A 6,771-nucleotide genomic window follows, 5' to 3' on the forward strand; every position below is an offset into this window, starting at 1 on the left:
ACAAAAAACATTACACCCTATTTATCCATCACAATTCTAGTCTTTCACCTTTTACATTTCTCTCCTTTTATCGGAGCCACTTCACTCCCCCTTCTCTATCGTGCTGTCATGGTAACACCCTACCACACAGAGCTTTACACTTAAACCATAAAATAGAGTTGATGTGGTATTACGACCCCTAAAATAAAATATATACATAGTAATAGTTGAAAGAAATTCATAACGAGGAGTCTTGAAGAAAAGCTGAAGCAAAACTGCAAAAATAAAAGCGCATTGCTCACAAAAACAGAACGTCGGGTAAGAGCAAGGTAAGGTTCATATACATAATAAGCAGAATATCAAAGGTACAAAATATCAAGCTCCAGGCTCGACCTACGAAGCCAAGACCAGCTAGAGAATATCATATACATATATATACATCCCAAATCAACTTAAAATACATGAAACAAGCTTCTATTTCTCCATGAAGCCTCTAGGAGGAACAAAAGTAAAGCATATACAGAGGAGAAGTCTATACATATACATAGAGAAATACAAATATATATATATATCAAAATATCAAAATATAGCATCCCAACTTTGCTTGCAACATGAAACTCCAGACACTTAGCTAGGTACCTCTCAACCTGCATCTGAAAGCAACAATATAGGTATGGAATGAGAATCGGGATTTCTCAGCTTGGTAAATGTGCCAATGTACATAATATATAAGGTCCCAGAAAAGCCAAAGGCAATCCTAAAACTCTGACACTCAAATTAAACTTAAAAGAATAAGCTAAACTAGACTTTAGGTAAACTATCTAAGGTTTCAAGTTATAAATCTAATTCTAACTTAATCCTTCACTCCCTACTTTTTCCAGCCTCTGAAACACCGATGGAACTACCCTCGTCACTCCTCCACCCGACAAGAGATCTCTCAATTGCATAAACATACAATACAGATAAAGAAAGCACAGATAGAATGCAGTTACAGCAGGTAGAACATATAGCAAGTAAACATAATTAATCAAATAGACAAACCTAAGTAATGCACACTCAAACAAAACAAACAAATGCATATGATGTATGCCTGCCCTATGGTTGATGATATCATTTGTCGGTTATATAGCCAAACCCGACATGTCCGATAGCTAACCCTTGACAGTCCATTCGTGCGCGCATCCCCAAGAGTCTATGCATATAATTCTCAATCATTCAATTTTCTCATCTCTTTGGGAGAATTTTTGGGGAGTTAAAGTGCCCGGCCACATCTTGCGACTTAGGGTCAACAAAGTATCGAGTCTTAACCTGGAGCGAGTGGTGGCTAGCCACTGCATCTACCTAGAAAAACTCATATCTCAGATAATAGAAGTGCAATAAGCCATATAGTCATTCAGATTCTTTTAATCATTATCATTACGGCCGTCATTCATCACATATTCGGCATTTCAGCACTTTTCAAGCATAAATCATTACTTCCAATCTCTTTCTTCACTGCCAAGTAACTCCTTTTCTAAGTTCACCTACTTCACTATAGTTAAAAACTAAATTTGGGACTTTAGAAGGTAACTATAGAGGTTTAGAAACTATGAAACATGTTCAAATGACAAAAATACACTTTTTCCAAAACATGAGTTCTGCATACGCATGCCATGTTTCGCGTGCTCGGAGGTGTCATTTGCCATTCTTGCGTACGCGACCCTTGTCCGCGTACGCGAGCCTGTAAATTCTCCCATTCTGCTTATGCATGCACGCGCCTGCGTACGCGAGACGTTTGGGCAGATCCCAGTGTCTGTGACACGTGTGTGTTCGCGTACGCATGCCCAGTGAAAGTAGTAAAAAGCTGTTAAGTTCTGCAGAAATTACTTTTACACACCAAACTTCCGACGCACATAAATCTTTTGTTAAAAACCATTTTTAGTCTGTCCTTCAAATGGCATAAACTTCACGGACCCAATTTTTATTTAAAATAAGTTTGACATAGTTTGAGGGTCCGGAAGCCAAGTTATGACCCGCCGAAGTTGGTCAAAAATCAAGTTTTTATCAAAATCTCTAAACCTCTATTTTACCAATAACATCAATTCAACCCAAGGTTTTACACCCCAAAACAACATTAACCACAATTTCGTAGTCAATCAATACCTTCCTCAACATACTAATTCTTAATGTTTAATACTTCTACCCCAACAATCCTCCATCAAAATTATACAATTCATCATTCTCAAAATCATCATCAAAGGCTCAACATTTACAATAATATACAACTCAAAATCATCATTCTCATCAATCATCATCAAAAGTTCATGACAACTCAACATTTTTACCAAATATCACTAAACCTTATCAAGTTTACATAGTTCAACCTATCCTATGGTCATCTAACCTAAATTTTCAGGTTATATTATATATTATCTACAAAAAACCAAAATCATACCTTGGCCGATTCCTCCCTAAGCTCAAAACGTCACAGAATACACCGTTCCACAAATGTCAAAACTCTAAATATACACCAAATAGAAAAATCCAACCACCAACAATCAAACTCAAGCTTCCAATATTCACTCCCAAACCTCCAATTCCATCAATTTGCCTCCACAACACATAATTCAATCTAATACCATATAAATATCACTAAATCAGCATAGAGTTTACTATATCAATAATTTCACAAGGTTTAGAGGATCCTCACCTTACCAACAGAAGTTTGGGACAAGACCTAGCAAGTTCACAAAGCTAATTTGATCTTAAACACAAAAAATTAACAAAATCTCAAAACACTATGCTCAAAATTTCGAAATTAAGGGAGTGAGCATTTGGGTGAGAAATCGAGACTTACCTACCGAATTGTTCGGTGGGTTTTGTAGAGCTTGACATGGTAATCGCGTGGCCGCAAACGGTGCAGCGATCAAAGATCCGGATTGAGAGATAAGTGAGATTGAAATTGAAACAAGGGTTTGGAGCTTTCTTCTTCTCCCCCTTTTGATTTTCAGCGTGGAATGAAATGTTCTAAGGGAGAGAGAGCTGAGTTGGTGTTATATGGGTTGGGCCTTGGGCCTAATACATGCTCAGTCCAACCAGTTCGGTCCGTTGGCCCGATTTTGGGCCAAAATATTTAAAAGTAGTGCCGAAATTCGTATTTTTATTATTTCTATCTCTTTGGATTAATAACATTTAATTTTCTAACTTTTTTGATTAATAATTAATTTATTAACTAATTATTCATAAATTACGCGGGATTTACAGTCACCACGCACCTTATCGCCATCGTCACCGTTTGAAGAGGCAACGCGCTACACTGCCGATGCACCTTCTTCTTCCATGTGTCGTGCCGCCCTTGTGTTCCCTGCAACTGATGCCACCGCTGCATTTTCTTTTTCCCGGCGTCGCGCCCTGTGCTCTTGACGCCGCCACTGCACCTTCTTCTTCCATACGTCACGCCGCGACTGTGCTCCTCACAAACAACACCACCATTCGTCCTCTTGTCTCCTGCGTTGCGCCGAGCATTCCGAACGAAGAAGTTGGTCCTCTTCCTGCGTTCGGTCGCACTCTCTGGAAGCAACGCCACTGATCGTTCTGAACCCTTCCCTGTGTGGCGTTATTTGAGGAATCAACACAGCCGCTCGTCTGCCCCGTGGTGATAATGGATGTTTCTTTTCATATTTTTGGATGTTTCTTTAATGATAGATTGAATGTTTCTTTTATTTTAGGTGGGTGTTTATTTTTTTTAAATAGATGTATCTTTGATTTGATGTGGATAAATTTTTTAGATGGATATTTCTTTCAGGAGGGCGACGCGAGGACGGGGGGCGCGGTGCAATTGAGGACAACGATGCGAGGGAGGAAGAGACACTACTACATACTTGACTTTTTTTAAAATTTAAAAATTGTTACCAAATCATTTTAAAATGTTACCTATATATATTAGTAACATTTTAGCAAATGTTAAGTATACTCTATGTTACTAAAAATTTTTACTAACATTTTTCAAATATTTAATAACATTTAGTAAAAATATTAAAATAGATCTTCTATAGTAATACTATGAGAAACGTTACAATAGATCTTTCATGGTAACACTTAAAGAAATGTTACAATAGTTATTTTTCATAACATTTAGAAAAATATTGCAATAGATATTTTTTATAACACTTAAAAAAATGTTATAATAGATATTTTTTGTAACACTTAAAAAAATGTTACAAAAGATGTTTGTTAACAATAAGAAAAATATTATAATAGATCTTTAGTAATATTTTTTGTAATATTTTATTTTATATTATACACAATATAAATATACTAAAATTAATTACTACATGATGAAATATTTCATTAAATTTACAAATTCATAAAATGAAATTTTATAGCCTCTTTCATTAATCAATAATTATTGTACAAGTTTGCTTCGTGATGCAAATAAAATGAGAAAAGAAAAAAAAATACTTATAGCACTTAAACTCTATGAACATTCCATACAAAAAAGAAAACAAAAAGTGATACACAGTACATAAAAATTTTGGTCTTTACACTAATCCTTGAAAAATATGTTTATCAACATGTCTTAGTTCACTCTTCATTCAATATCAACATACAAATCACAAAATAAAACAATGAAAAAAATTAATGAAAACTTGAAAACAAAAACTACGTGCCTACAGCAACTGCATATGCAAGCATCCTTACATTTGGGACAAATCCATTATTCTTGCTGCATCACTTCTTTTGCCTTCTCTCTAGTTTCCATATCTAATATAACACAACCAAAAATAGTTGTTACTCTATCTTTTTACTTTATACACTTTTAACTAATTATAAATGGAATAATTTTTTCATATTAAAACTAACTTATTTAAGAGACACTTGTGGCAAAATTTGATGACACAAGACTTTTCATTTTTCACATTCTTGCATATAGTAGCAAAGTATCTCATCTTTTGCCAACACTATCAAGATTGCAAAATAGTAATTAGTAAGACTTCTTGATCTGCGATGGTGTGGCATCTGGAAGCTATTAAGAAAGAACCAACCAAGCATTAGACACAATATATATCTCAATCATGCTTAATAAAAGATAGAAAGATAAAAAGGCACACATACACAAATAAGAAGTATTTTTGATAAATTTGAGTTTGAAGCTCGACAAGAACAGAACTTGCTTTCCTCTATGCAGACCCGTTTTCATGTGCAGAGCTTGTGTTATTTGTATTGTTGATTACCTCAACAAGAATTTATATGAATGTTGTAAGATATCAAAAGAAAAACAATGGTTATAAAGTATAGGCAAGATCAAGAAAGGTACAATCCAACATAAAATTATGTGAAGACTTACATCTTGGTCCATTTGTATATTGGCATCATCAAGTGTTTTGTCCATGTCATTCATCAAGGCATTCTTCTGGTGGGCATAGTAATTAGGCATGACAATTTTTCCCGGCGGGGTGGGTATCCGCGGGGATTTACCCGCCGGGAAACAGGTTTGAGGACCATTTTCTCCTCGCAGGGACGGGGGACGGGGACCCGTATAATAAACGGGGCGGGGGCAGAGATGGGAGTCCCCGCCCCGTGGGGACCCGTATAATCCCTGTTGCAGGAAATTACTTAAATGCCCTTCATATATATATATTAGTTTGTTTTTCTTCGGCCTTTGTAACCCTAAGCCGCCTCATTCCCTCTCAGTCTCACTCACCGATTCACTTCCTCTCTTCTTCGAAGAACCACAACCTCTCCAGTCCACATTTCCTCCATCGTTCGCTGCCCTCTAAACCCCTTTATCGTCGCGCTCCTCCTTCTCATTCCTTCCTCATCTCACCCTCAAGGTCACCGCAGGAATCGTCAGTTCGTCGCGCGCCGCCTAAGACGCCCCTGCCAAGGAGAACATCTTCACGGGAGGGTCGCCGTCTTCACGAGAGCGTTCCTTTCTCTGTCGCAGCAGTGAGCATCAAAGTTCATCTTCTTTTGGATTTATTCTTTTATTCTATTTCTCCATGTTCAATGATCTTTTTCCTTAAAAAAACTTTCATTAGTTTCTAGGTCATTATAAAATTCATAGACTCTGTTTTGGTTAATAGGTTCAATTTTACACCCCCTTTTGGAGAAAATGGCAATGATTGATAAAAAAGATAACCAATTCCTAAAGGAATGCATTCTTGTTGTTGATGACGATCGAACATGTCTTATGGTTTTGAAGATTTTGCTCCAAAAATGGCATTATTAGGGTTCAGCTTCTTCTGATCTAATTCTTCTATATTACCAAATTTTATTTTGCTGAATTCTTTTTTATGTTATTGTTTTATATATATATATATATAAACATAATATATACTGGTACTAGCTAGATTATTGTTCGATGTAAGTTAATTTAATTTGAATCTATATGTTATTTTGTTTTTGGTTTTTCATGTAACAAATTTTATCATAAGTTTTTGTTTGATGTGCATAATCTTTCAATTTCAAGTTTGTGCTCATTTGAAGTTATTATCGATGAAGCAAAGCAAATTCTCATATAAGATAAGAAAGATCTGCTTATTATTCAATTAACTAAATTGGTTTTGGTAGTGAAATTTTTTTCAATTTTTTATTTTTGTAAGAATCTGTGGAGATCCGCAGAGACCCCGAACCCCGGCGGATACGGGGCCCCCGTTACCCGTCGCGGGGATGGGGCGGGGACGGGGACAGGTTATGGAGGCGGGGGCGGGGCCCGTTGCCATCCCTAAACTCATCGTACATTGTAGTTGGGAGTTGCCAACTATGCAAAGAGGGTGAAAAATGTTTTAAGAAGTTTTGAATTTCAAGAGG

General features: G+C 36.4%; 1 long non-coding RNA gene across 1 annotated transcript; it reads left to right on the plus strand.

Annotated features, from left to right (window-relative positions):
- Positions 5,598-6,266, plus strand: LOC110264333. The gene is made up of 2 exons (XR_002350357.1): positions 5,598-5,907; positions 6,045-6,266. It is a non-coding gene; the product is annotated as an uncharacterized LOC110264333 (long non-coding RNA).

Source organism: Arachis ipaensis, chromosome B07 (genome assembly GCF_000816755.2).
Source record: "Arachis ipaensis cultivar K30076 chromosome B07, Araip1.1, whole genome shotgun sequence".
NCBI classification, from domain to species: Eukaryota; Viridiplantae; Streptophyta; class Magnoliopsida; order Fabales; family Fabaceae; genus Arachis; species Arachis ipaensis.